At 41.3% G+C, this 14288-nt stretch overlaps 1 protein-coding gene across 2 annotated transcripts in view; it reads left to right on the forward strand.

Moving 5' to 3' along the window:
* Nucleotides 1-3090: 3090 nt before the first annotated feature.
* WWP1 (WW domain containing E3 ubiquitin protein ligase 1) overlaps nucleotides 3091-14288 on the forward strand; it is a 61290-nt gene continuing 50092 nt past the window's right edge. For both annotated transcript variants that reach the window (XM_084306796.1, XM_084306797.1), the window contains exon 1: nucleotides 3091-3185. The gene's annotated coding sequence lies outside the window, so the exon portion shown is untranslated. The remainder of the gene's footprint in view (nucleotides 3186-14288) is intronic.

Raw genomic sequence — 14288 nt, forward strand, 5'->3', positions numbered from 1 at the left:
CAGCATCATCTTCTACTACTGTGTTACTGTTATGGAAGTTGAATTATTACACTTCATTTTTACTTTTTTTTTAATAAAATTTTCTAAACTGTTCTGTAGCACGAGGGCATTATAGTTTAATGGGGCTTTTATAAGATGTCTGAGAAATTCAAAAAGAACAGAAATTAAAATAGATGGTACTCTGTACTAATTTTATATGCTGCTGGAGACACATTTATATCTTTTAACGGTTCATTTCCTATTGAGTTCCAGAGGAGTTCTCCAGAAGCGTTGTTTGAGCAAAACCACTGCCATTCACACAGACTTTCCAATTAAAGGTTAGCTGTGCTCACTGCCAGTCCTCTGTGAGCAGTAATGTTCGCTGAAGAGGAAAGATACAACTCTGACCAGCGGACACTCTAGTCTTCTCTAACCCAGATTTTGCAAAAGCCGTGCTGATTGAATTTCAAATAAATCTTCATGCAGGCTGTTTTGTCAAGTTCAAACTTTGGGTACTTTATGTTTTGATAAGGTTTCTGAGACCTTACTTGAGGTTAACAATGTATTTCAACCCCCTAAAGAACAAAGGTTTGAAGCACTGAGGCAACTGAACCTGCATTCATTCCTCCCAGTCTTCAGCTCTGAATGACAGAAAGTGTAATCTTTACTGGCCATAGCACAATAGAAAAAAAATAAGGTGGATACCTGCAAAATGAAGTAAACCATATTTTTTCTGACTCTTAACAAGTATACCTTAAGTATAACATGTTTTCAGCTAGTTTTCCATGCATAGCTTCTAAACACTATGCATATACTTTTATTTATTACCTATTGCCCTAAAACTGGTTGTAAAAATGGAAGAATCCTGAGGTTTTATAAGACATTTAAAACCCAAATTGTGCAATTAATCAACTTGTGACATTTTGCTTTCAGAAATGTATCAAATGTCTTTTTAAGAGGGAATAATACTTGGAATGTCACTGTTCCCCAGGGTGAGACAAATGTACGACAAAGCTTATTTTGAAACGGAGGAGGCAAGCCAGAGAAGCCCAAAACTTGTATACAGAGTATTGTCTCAAATCGCTACACACTTTCATACTTCATAAGGCAAGGGTAATTTTAATAATTTTACACTTACAGACTATTCTGAAGAAATAATGCTCATATTTTTCACGAAATACAAGTATCGGATTACTGACATTAGTAATGAGCAAAGCCTTGGAAGAGGAGAACCTCAGAAATGGGAGAATTAAAAGCTTACATACAGAGCAGATATAGAAATGTTGCTATTTACACCTTCACTGGTCCTTTACTTATGAGAATGCAAAGGTGAATCCAATGGAAAGTTCCTCAACATAATTTTTTCCCCTGTAAGAATGTCCCCACCTAAACGTACTGGCATTTTTACTCTAGATTTCAATTAAATTGCTTTACTTCAGGTAAAACAAAAATAAATTAGCAGGAAAGAGAGATGGACCTTACTGGCAGACTCTGAAGGACAGTAAGAGTAGTTCCTTGGAGTAAGACAGTAGTTCATTTGGGGCAATCTCATAACGAAAGCACGATTGCATTCTTTAAATATGATAGCTGATGCACAGAAAACATTATTTATTGAATTCTGCAAATCAGATGGCTTAATTAGGTTACTAACTAAAAACAGGGAGCCTTACGGCCCACGATGGATTTTGCAAGCCTGAAGCTCACATCTGTCACAGCTGTAGCGTGCAAACACTCCAACTACCACAGTTTTCAGGCACTTGTACCAGTGTTACCAGTGAAGAGAAGACCTAGTATTATCTTCTAGAGAAGGCCAGTCAAAGATAATTCTTAAAGTTGAATTTTACATGTTCATTTTTTCTTCTCCAAACATTGTGGCACTCCTATAGATCTTGTATAAAGAACAAACAGGTTGGAAAGCAGTACTTCTGTGAGCATCCTGAAGGACTTTGTGTGCTCGTCAGGCTGCTAGATTTTTTTATTTTTTTTTTTTTTTAAATCCAACAAAATGCCAGACTTGGCTGGAATCATAGAATCATTTAGGTTGGAAAATACCTTCAAGATCATCTGTTCCGACCATCCCCCTACCACCAACGTCACCCACTAAACCATGTCCCTAAGTGCCACGTCCCACCTTTCCTTGAACAACCCTAGGGACAGTGACTTCACCACCTCCCTGCACAACCCGTTACAGTATCTGACTACTCTTCCTGAGAAGAAATGTCTCCTCATTTCCAACCTAAACCTCCTCTGGTGCAACTTGAGGCCATTCCCTCTAGTCCTATCACTAGTCATCTGAGAGAAGAGGCCGACCCCAGCTCCCCGCGCCTTCCTCTCAGGTAGTTGCAGAGAGCGATGAGGTCTCCCCTGAGCCTCCTCTTCCCCAGACCAAACACCCCCAGCTCCCTCAGCCGCTCCTCACAGGACTCGCGTCCCTTCAGGCAGTCCCTTCAGGCTTCCACGCTGCGAGCTGTTGCTCCTCGCAGCTCACCGTTTACCCCTCGGCGTGAGGCAGAAGCCTCTCGCGGTGCCCCGCCGGGACAGCCTGTGCCTCCCTCAGCCATGCCGGGGCCCCGTGCTCCAGGTGCAGCTACGGGGGGAGCCCCAAATCCCCCTCAGGAAGCAGGATCCGACCTCCACCAGCCGGCACCCCCCCGGCCGCGGGGGAGCCCCTTCCCGGGGCGCTCCCCCTCAGGGGGCAGCACCGCCCGCCCCAACCCGCGGCTCCTCCTCCCCGCCCGGCTCGGCTCCGCTCCGCTCGTCTCCCCGCCGCGCCGCCCGACTTGGTTCAGCCCGGGGCAGGCGCTCGGCAGAAGCCCTGTCCCCCTGCGAAGAGCCTCGGCCCGGACCCTCCTTTCTCCTTCCCTCCCTCCCTCCCTGCGTCCCTCCCAGCGCCGCTGCGCACTGCCGGGCTCCGAGCGGGCCCTGACGCCCGGGCGGCGGCGGCGGCGGCTCCGCCACGGTTCCCGCAGCCCGTGCCGGGGGCGCGCACACGAGGCTGGCTCGGCCGTTGGGGGCGCGCCGCGGCGGCGGGAGGGGGGTTGCTGTGGGCGAGCCGCCGCTGCCGCGGTGAGATGGCATCATCCTGCGCGGCGGCCGAGGGGTGAGGAGGAGGAGGAGGAGGAGGAGGAGGAGGAGGAAGGCGAAGCAGGAGGAGGAGGAGGTGGGGGGAGGAGAAGGAGGCGGCAGCTGCGAGGCTGCGAGCCACGGTAAGGAAACAAAACAGGCTGCGCCGCTTTGCGGGCTGGCCCGGCGGCCTGCCGAGCGAAACGGCCGCGGTTTGGGTTGTTTTATTTTAATTTTATTTATTTTATTTCTCCCCCTCACACACACACACACACCCTCTTCCCATCCGCGGGGGAGGGGGGAGCCGGGCGGCTGCGGGCCGCCCCTGTCACCGCGCGATGGGCGTGGGGGCTAAAATGGCGAAGGGAGCCGGGGCCAGGTCGCCGCCGCCTCGGCCTCCGCGCCCCGGCCCCTCGCCCTCCGCAGGCCGCTCCGGAGGGGGCTCCGAGGGTCCCTCGGCCCCCACCTGGCTGGGAAGGGAACGGGGAGGAACCCGGCTTATCGCGGCCCAGGGCTGGGACCCGACCTGTGGGGAGCCGCCCGGCGGCTTATCTGCGGGCTGGGGGCCGAGGGGCAGGGGGTGCGTGCGGCTCCGCCGGCCTGTGGGGCGGCCGGGGAGGGAGAGGGGTGAGGAGAGGTTTGTCCTGCACCACGGGCTGCTGTCACCCTCGTCGCTGTGCTCCCCAAAAGGGGGGTACAGCAGGGAGGGGGCACCTCGCTGCCACTGTTTGAGGTGTCCGCAGGGCTGTCGGGGTCCTCTTCATGCCTGTTTTACTGAGGACACCGTCTGGGTGCAGCACCTCGAAGGGTCTGTTTGTGTCGCCCGTCCCTGTTTATGTGGTGGCAAAATGTTACAACTTGGTGTCAGTGTTTATTTACTTGGATTTTTTTCTGTAAAGCCTAATGCTGGGAACGTCGGTTCTCCTCCAAGTTGCAGTAGGATGATCTAGCTCTGCTTCCAGGTCTATAAATGTTTAAACTGTGCATCGGAGGGACAAGGACTGCATGCTGCCTAGTTTTAATGGGAGCTCTTCAGTGTTTGTGTGGAATTTCAGTATTTGGATGAAACAAAAGGAGATTTTCATATTTCAACCATATTTTCACACAGAACCTGCGTCATATAGAAAACTTTGCATAAAGAGCCCAGGTTGTGCGAGTTTACCATCTAGCAAGTGACAGTAATAAAACTGTCACTTGATGGAGGTGGCCGAGTTATTTATAAACATACGCATGAAAGACAATATTGCCTTCGTAGTAGTAAGTGTCTCCCTTTAAAACTCATACTCTGCTTTAATCCCTTTCTTGTCAGAGGAATGAAATGATTAATGATTGGCTGTAATAATTCTTCATTAACCTGGGCTTTTTTCTGTGTGTGTGTTGCCTTATTTGAGTAAGCTGGTGGATTTAAACTGAACTATTAATTCTCATGAATATTAATACTAGTGAAGATTAAAAAAAATAGAAAATATCTGTGTATTTTTCCTCCTTTTGAGAAACATTGTACAGTTGTAAAAGCACAGTTTGTCTGGAAACTTGATAAAGGTGCTTTCAACTGGGACAACTAGAAATAGTTTTAGCTGATGGTGCTTGTGAAGCTGTGGGTTTAGAATCCTTTTATCGCTTCCTTGGTGTGTATTTTCATCGTTAAAGTGAAGATGTGATTCTGTAAATGCTTCTAGTTTGAGTAACTAGTAGTCTTTTTCCAATGATACTGTAAGATAATTCTCTTAAATGCATAATTATACCTGAAAACATGAAAGCAATGTTATGTACCAAGACAGATTTAATCTGTCGGTATGGAACAGCTTATTACCAAAAGGGGTATAAATTATTATTATTTTTTTTTTTTTTTGAAAAATAACATATGTTTGTTGCTAAACATCAATGAACAAAACATTGTGAGTTTGCATGCATTCTTGTTTAAGGGTTGACAATAAAGTTAAAATAATCACCTGTCTACAAGTGCTTCTTAAATCAGGGGAATACTTGCAGGGTTCTGAGCTGATCAGTCTCTTTTCCTGGCTCCGTAGAAGGAAGAGGAATATCTGCTAGTTCTGTTGCTTGTTGTTTCCATATCAAGTTGGGAACTTTGATGAGTTGGAAATTCCACCCGCTTTCCTGGTTTCTCTCTGAGAAGAATATGTGTGGAGGTTCTTCTGTTTCCCTCCAACTCTTTTTCGTGTCCAAAACCAGCATCTGTCACAGGAAGTGTGTTTTGCCTTCAGTTTTGCCCTATGCCATTAAAATAGTAGATTTGAAATCCAAGGCACCATAATAAAAAATTCATGGCCTAGCCATTTCCAATTAATAAATACGGCTTACTATTTGTGCACTTAGGCCAAACACCGTTAGCTTAAAACTAAGCAACAACAACAAAAAAACAAGTCCATCCTAGAATTTAATTGGCGAAAATGATGTGGTTTGGAGGGGGAGTGGATGGAGGGACAGACAAGTGCAGACATTTGTGCTGGGATGGCTTCCTCCAAGCTGTGCTTCAGTGATTGTTGGAAGCTACTTTTAATTTAAGATTTTCTCTTTTGTCTTGATGGAGACTGAAGAGAAAGAGTAAAGCTACTCAAAGTATGTCATATATTTTAAGCTATGTTACCTGCTTCCGCGCAGTGTAGCATTCACCTCAATTAAAAAGTGGCTTTTGAGCTCTTAATCAATTGCGTAAGACTCTAAGTCAGTAGATAAGCTGCTCCAGTATGCCTTCCAGAATAAAAATGTGTAAACTGGGGGCAGGGGTGGTGGTGGTGCTCTCTACTTTGTGAACCAGTGTCGAACCAGATCCTGTCATTTTTTGCCGTCCTTATGAAATTATGTAAGCTTAGAGCTGTGGAGCTTTCTTTGGATTTCGAGTTAAGCCATGGCGAGGGACATGTTCTTTGTTCCTTCAGCCTACATGCAAGTGCAGAGAGCAGGATTTGCTTACAGCCAGGCCTTTCTTTAACATTTTGTTTTCTATGCATCAGTAGGCCACTTGTTTTCCCTGTAGGTCCTAGGTCAGAGCTAGGATGTTCTCCTATAGCGACCTAAACTAGTCACAGGCAGGGACCAGTACATGTTTCAGGGATCTCGCCTCTACTTTCTCAAAGAAAAATGGTTTAATTGGGGGGAGAAATTCATTTTCCCCATTGGCAGCAGGAGTAGGTGTGGTCTAGAAGAGGCAATCTGAGGGCTTGTAGTAAAGAACAGATTGTATGAGTGGTGCACCCTCTTTTTTCCTGCAGAGCAGTGGCATGACATGTTTATTATTGCTTAACATTTCCAATAGTACCTTTTTAAGGGAGAGTTTTTTATTTTTAATTATTTTCTCTAAGTGGGAATTCATAATTACTGCCTTTTGGGGTATGTTTTTACTGTGTTTCAGGACCTAATAGTTTAACCAGAAGCATGCTTGAGTTTAGCTTTGTATTGCTTAACCTAATGCTGCTTTACAGAAGAACACGAGGGACTCAGAGGAGCTATGAGCTGTCAGAATAGTTATAGTATGTCAGAATTGTTTACCTGGGAGTGTGCTATGGTTTTTCCTACTTAACATTTCAGGGAAACCTTTATCCTTGTATTACGTGTAGTTCTTGGTAGCTACTAGACACGTGGAATGTGGTATGGAGTAACTAATGACTGCAGGTTTGCATGACTGTATACTGCGGTGGTTCTCTAGATACAGGGCAAACAAGTTATTTTTTCAATCCCTCACCTCTCAGTCAATTTCGAGGATTTGTCATGTAACATAAGGTTTGGTAATTCAATATTTTCATGAAAGCACTTTCAAAGTTGTATTTAACGAGAATATGAATTCAGATTTAATTTACAAGTTTCTTGACTTTGAAGAATTAACTGAATTTTGCTTGGAGGGTAGTGTTACTTTATGAGGCCTTTTGACTAAAAGAAGCCTTTAATAAAAATTGGAATGAAGCATGTGTTTAACAAAGCAGATTATCTGCTTGAGCTTTTGATTTTTTTTTTTTTGTATTTATCATCATTTTTCTTATTGCTGGAATATGTGAGAAATGTTAATGTTCTACTTCAAGTCACGAGGGTCTGAGGGTACTTGACTGTAACCAGTTCAAAACCTGAAGACCTCTTAACATCCATCACATGAGATGTTAACTGGGAGTTATTTAATTACTTCTGTAGTAAAATTCAACCTCTGATGTCTGAAGCAAGGATTTTTTCGCTGACTGAAACCACTTTGGAATAATTCCTCCAAATATAAAGATCTGTTCTTGAAAACACAGTAGCACTTTCTCTCCATTTATCTTGGATATAAATGGCACAGAGTACAAGTGTTTGTAACTGACCTTCTCAAGTGGTTCTGAAGCACAGAATCATTCCGTCCAATTTTTTTTTTTTAATAGAACTTCAGAGTTAGGTTGCTGATTGTGGAGGTAGAAGAGAACAATAAATAAATAAACAGAGGAAAGTAATTTTGTTGTTGTTGTTTTAGACATTCTGGGATCTTCACATTGTAACCTGAAGTGGGCAGGAGAGAGCTCTTGTCTGTGCTTCTGTGAATGCACAGAGGAAAGTGCGTAAAGTATATTCTGCACACGTTTCTAGTTACTGGGGTTTCTAAATGAGATTTTTACTATCAATATTTGAATGGAGCAGCAGATTAGCAGAAGAATCCTTTTAAAAACAAATCAAAAAACACCACCACAAATGAAACTTTTCCTCTGTTTCTCATGTTGTTGGATATTGAGAGAATTTTGGACTGTATATACATTTAAATGTAGCCAGTGATATTTCAGTATAAGTCAAATCAAAGGAGCTATGGTTTTAGAATAGGGAAAAGTAAACAGGAAAGATTATGTTCCTAATCTGTGAAATTGCACAATATGTTCAGGCATTAGAACTAGAAAAAGAACACACGTACAGTTTTGAAACACAGTGCTCTGCTCATTCTTGAGAAATTCAGTAAGATGTAATGTAGTTTTTGTATGCGTAAACTAAAACTGCCAAACAGATCAGGATACATACATTTTAAAATCTGACCTTGTTTTTACTAGCTGGTAAATTGAATTAACTCTTGCATTTTCTAGTATGCATGCTGACACTAGAGAATCTGTGCATAACAGTCAAAAAACAAAATTAAACATAAGAGGAAAGCTGAAATGAAGATGAAGAGCAGCGGGGTTGCCACACTTCCCTTTTCTTTTCCCCTCAGGATAGAAGTGTGGAAGCACTTTTTTTTCTTGAATTTCAGTTCCTTTTATGCCTTCTTTCTTGCCACTTTTTTTTTTTTTTTCCTCCCTCTTCCCCAATTCCAGCTACCTTCTTACACTGTTATCTTTTCAAAAAATGAGTGCTGTCCTACTTTAGTATCTGGAAAGACTTTTTTTTTTAAGTGTGTTTTGACTTTTGGATGCTAGTTACAAGAATGGGAAAAAATTCAATTAGAATTGAAAATCTGATGGAAGACTGATGTAATCTGTGTGCCATTTACAAATAAAAATAATAATAAAAAAATCCCTACCTGCCTGTCTTGTGAGAAGTTTATGACAAGGCTGTCTTGTCATGGAATGGTGAATAAAACTGCTTTGTTAAGGAAATGGTTTTGAGGTAGAAAACTAGTGGGAATCTTAGCTTGTTATATGGCAAAAAGACTGCTACTAATGGATGTACAAGTGGTTATTTGTCCTTTTTCTCAAAAGCGATTTAAATTAAAAAAATCTGTCAATCTGTAGGTTGTGAAATTATTTTCTGAGTAGTAGAAGTGGGAACTTCAGAGAGACAAAACAGGCTAGCTTAATACATCATGATGGGTACTTTTTTTTGCTAACATACGAGGCTTAATGCACACTGGAAGAAGTAGCTAGAACTATTCATCAAAATGGGGTGTAAATTGAGTATTTAGTAATAAAAGCTTGACATAATTACAGATTACTCTATGAAAACATCTGATTGGGAATGAACTAAAACGTAAATGTTGGAAAGTATTAGGAAAATAATATAGATTAGCTTGTATACTAGTTCTTATATTTATTTTATATGCTGTTTCAGAAACAGCTAAATGTTACTATTGTATGGCAGGTGGTCCCTGTATTATATGGGGACCTCCTATCTTTAGTTCTTTTGCAAACAGACTGTTGTTTCTTGATTGTTTGTATTCCATTTTTTGATAGGGAAAATAATCAATTCAAGTAGAAAACTATTAACATAGTACTGCGTCTGTGCAAACAAACTGGAAAGTAGAGCTTATTTTTCAGTTTAAAAGAACTGGAGGAAGAGTGCACCTTCAGCAGAGGCCAGCAGACCTTTGAATGAGGTTGAGTCTGAGTAAATTCCAGCTTGCACTTCTAACCTTCTGCCATGTAACTAAACAAGGAGATGCTGGAGCATACTTCGAAAACCTGAGTAGGGTAGTCTGTCGGGAAGTAGTTGTTTACAAGGTTCAGTTGGGATTGGCTGATGTACGACTCAAACTAAGGAACACATATGGACAAGGAAAAGATGTGTTGATAAATAGTAGGTGCTTTAATAAAAAAGATTACAGACTTTACAGTTTAGGATGTGGACTAATCATGTTTCTAAGTATGTCCTATGAATGTATTATTCTAGACTGACCACTACAGGTTTTTGTTTGTTTATTTCTTGGTTGGTTGGTTTGTTTTGTTTTCTCAAGTACTTGGAAAAGTCAGCTTTCAGAGTAGGTTGATGTACTTTATGTTTGGTAATTCTATTACATTGCTTGCTTCAATTTCAAAGTTTGAAAGGCCATAAGAAAGTAAAATCAGAGGAAGTAGATCCTAATTTGCAAAGAGATGCTGTTTGGGCTTGTTTTCCTACATCCTAGAAAATCTTGTTTCAAGTGTCCTATTCTCCCACCCTGAGGGCTGAAGTAAGAACACATTTCTAGATGTTGATTGATACTACCTCTCGCCCCCAGCTTAAATAGTTGATGTCTCACAGGTTGATGGAGAAGATGTTTATTTTATTCTCTGTTCTATTCTAACAACATCATCATGCCACCGTTTATACCCATGGTACATTCCAGTCTCAAATGAATGTTTTGTGCATTTTTTGATCTTATCCTCTCTTTGTCCTGTCTTTAAATAGTGTGTCATCGAGACAAGGATGACTGACTTCTGTGGATGAAGACTTACAGAATGACTAAGGATTCTTAATGCTCTTCAGACTAGAAGGAAGGATATAATAACCAAGACTGGCATGAACAATAGAGTGATTTATTAGTGTATTTTCTGATAAATTTTACCAAAGGCAACAGAAGCAAGGCCATATCATATGAAACTAGTAAGCATTATTTTCAAAAACAGATTAAAGGAAGTGGTTCTTCACAAAGCTTGTAGCTTAGGTGTGGAACTTTTTACTGCAGAGTAACATAGATGTGAAACTCAAGTGGTATTATGGAATACGTCAAGCACATTTTAGTCTGTTGTGTGGCAGTTCAAGGCAATATATTGCAGTCTTTGAATCCAAACACCATCTATTTACGATGAGAATTTTATGCCTGTGTAGTTTTTTGACTGGTTTGTTAGGCTCAATGGCTGTTGTGAGGGACCTTTCTGGGAGGTTGACTCTGGAATCAGGGCTGTTCTTTGGAGGTAACATCTCAAAGTTCATGTTTTTCGGGAAAATTGCCAGATAAACCAAAGAAATGTGGGTTTGTGGAAAGTGGGAATAGTTAATGTGCAAATTCCATTACATATAGCCCCTCAACTCCTCAAAAATTCACTTCTTATTGCATTTATGGACTGAAAGGATTTGCAGCAAAAAAATTCTGTTGGCCATGATTACATTAGGGGGTGCTGGTGATGCTTTTCTCTTCCTTGTCACTCCCTGCCTCTAATATCTGTCCGAAAAAGTTGCTCTAAAATGAACAAGAATGGGGGAATGATTGACTTCCTGCAGTGGGAAGTTGGGTGGCCTTTGCTGTGCAGTGTTTGTTGTCACTTGGTTTTGAAGTTTTCAGGGCAGTGTTCTCCAGAATTAGCTGGTAATGCTTTCAGGTTTATAAAATAGCCTTTTGCTTTGTATCAGAAAGGATACAGACCCTCGTGAGCGTATTTCTGCATTCCTCATGATTGTCATCTGTTAAATGGAGAAATGTAATCTATATTTCCAACACTGTTTTACTACAAAATTTAAGTTGTTTTCTTATAGTTCATTGATTCCTTTGTAGCTTTGAACTAAACTTGATTTCAGATATATTGATGTGGTTCAGTACTGACACTTGGGAATACAAGGTGCTTCTGGTAGGGCTTATATATTACTAATTTTTATCTTCTCAGCTTGCAATATTTGTATGGGACAAGCATTCATAAAGCAGTTACATTTTGTTATTGGGTTATCTCAGAATCATACTGGAAAATAAGTAGCAGAAATAGGCTGCTCTTTGTTTTAAGGAGGGTTTATCACCTGTGCACCTTATTAAGGACCAGGTTTATTGCTAGAGGATTCTACAGACTGGAGGGCCCTTCTGAAAAACAGGGACAATACTTGGGTGAGTGATCTCACCAATAGGTAAGACTGGCAGGCTCTGTGCTGGGAATTAGGACAGGCATGTTTCAATGTTTAACACTGTTGAGATTGACAGCTGGAAGGAGGCTTGCATAGCACATTATAAAAAGCAAACACAGGGAGGAAAGAGTGGGAACATTCAGTGAATTCTCCTTCACTGAGCTGTTTTTTGAGGTAGCTGTTGAGAGGTGGATCACATCAAACCTCTTACTGCCAAAAATTGTGCAAAGACCATTTCTGCTGTTTCAGCCCTTAACACTAAGCAGGTTTTTCTTTGAGTATTGACTTATTGCCTTTTACTGACTTACCAAAACAAAAGAGACTGGGAAAGACCTATTTTGTGAGACAGTATTAATGCATTTCTTGTAATTGGTATTGCTTTATCATGGGTTCTTCAAAACCCCCCAGAACCAAGGGGGAGGGATGATGAGGGCACAGCAGAAACAACAAAGCTCTTTGTCATTGTCTTCAGTGTTCCTTTGGAATTTTTTGGTTAGTTCTGCTGTGCCTGCAGTAGGGACATGCTTACACTAGTAATGGTTCTTGTGACTAATAAGGCTGTGGTGATGCGAGTGGATTTTATAAGCTATCTGGGCACTCGTGGTATGTGCTCAGGCTGCCTGCCTGCTCTGCAGCCCAAATACTTCTCCATTTCCTGTATTGCTGTAACACGTTACATACAGTGTTAAATTTAATATCAATGTGCCTCCATGTGACTGCAGTCAGGTTTTCTGTTCACCATGCAGATAGACTAAAAATGCTGATATTTTAGGGATATGTTTTACTACATTACTTTCATGGCTCTCAATGCAGGTCTGATACACAATAATTTATAAGTACTATTAGGGTTTCCCATAGCAGAAGGTAACCCAGAGAGACTGAAGACTAAATATTACCAGTATATGATGTATGTGGTATTTTGATAGATGTGGAAGCTGTTCAGTTGAATATTGAAATGAGGGGGGAAATACTCATCCCAGATTTCTTGATCTATGGATTGTGACCATTGTTTTATTCAAGATAGCTGGAAGTTGTTTATTCGGGTTATTACTTTGTGGGAGGGGGGCCTATCTAATACACAGAGGAGGCATTTTAGTATTTTTTGTTGTGTGATTTTTCTGGTAGGATCAAGAAACATCATCGTGATTATGATTCATAAGCAAGGTGTGCCCTAAATATTTTGTCACATAAGTTGTTCTGTGATCGGGGAAATTTGCCTCATGATTTTTTTTTTTTTTTTAACATCATCACAATTCTCTCCTCTTCTTCTGGACCTTTCTTACAGTTAAAAAAATAAATAAATAAATAAAAATCCACTGTACACAGCAGCAACCTAGACTGATTTATAGCTGTGTCTGTCTTTGGGCCAGGCAGCATGGATAACTTGAGTTCATGCTGTAGTCCTTTGCTCAGCAAGTGCAGGAAATTGTCTTTTTCCTCTACCTAGCTGTTGATTTTCATGAAGCTTCTGGGATCCAAGTGTATCAGAGGATGTTACTTTTCAGTTAAGTTAAACTGAATCTGGTGGTGAACAGATTCATTTAGAGGGATAGAGATGAAAGGAAGAGTGGGAAGAGGCGGTTGGACAATATGAATCATACATGCGATGTTTGCTTGGGAAACCAGGCTAAAAAAGGTCTTTGCCAGGGAGCTGCTAGTCTAAGTATAAGACAAAACAGAGCAGGCAGACTTGTGCCGTGGATTCATAGCCTGTGATTTGTTTAGACCTCTTGCATAACCCTCTCAAAAATAGGTTTTGTAAACCTCTGTAATTGTACTATATTTTTTCTTAGCCCCTACTATGCGGCTGGCAATATGTTACAGTTAATGCATGGTTTGGTATTCCCACGTCTGAAACAACGGTCAGTCGATGTGCTTGAGAAATGACAGAAAATGAAATATTTTTATATGTAGCTTGCTCTCCATGCCTGTTGCCACTCTGAACGGACAAAGGTTTGTTTGCTCGAAGCGGGGGGTGGGGAAGAACTGAGTGTAGGTTGGCCTGAGAAAGATAAATTAATGTACAGAAAAGCTTGCATCAAACCCAGTGTCTGAAGAAGAGTAGCAGTTTGCTTGCCAGTTCAGATCTGTCTAGGTCTGCTATAACGCTGGTAACTTGGAACTTACTAACAAAATATTTGCAGTTTATTGTGAATGTTGGAGCATCTCAGGAGAAGCTGTTAGTTGCCAAAAACTACAGCCTTGTCTTGCTGACAGGGCCTTACAGACTCTGAGGAGGAGACTGCTGAAGCCGAAATTGTACTACTGACAAAGCAGGTTCTAAGGAAGCCAACAGTATATGCCTGCCCATCAGGACACTCCATGGGCTTGATGTAAATGAAACATTCAGGATTATATATAGTGAATGTGCAGTTTATATGCTGAATGTTAAGTATCAGGAACACTTCAGTCTCCTGAAGTTTTCAGTGTTCAGAATTAACATGGAATACATCCTACAATTACAAAGGTTTCGAAACAATGAAAAGTACTTGCAATTTTTCCTTCCTGTCGTCCAGATCCATTTGTTTTTGTAGTTAATATTTACAAGTCTGATGGAGTACTGCTACTTGGTTGACTGAGGTTCAGAACCAGTAGTAGGTGCCACAGAAAATAATTTGTTGCTCAGCAAGTGATGGTCACCATATTACAAGCCAGTCCTATGATTTAGATTATTCAAAGACAAAAATAGCCATAGGACTGAAAGTTGAAGGTGAAAACAAAAAAAAATAATGGTCTTAAAAATAGTAAGTGATTGAATT

Source organism: Netta rufina (genome assembly GCF_964035555.1).
Source record: "Netta rufina genome assembly, chromosome: 2".
In the NCBI taxonomy this organism is placed as follows: Eukaryota; Metazoa; Chordata; class Aves; order Anseriformes; family Anatidae; genus Netta; species Netta rufina.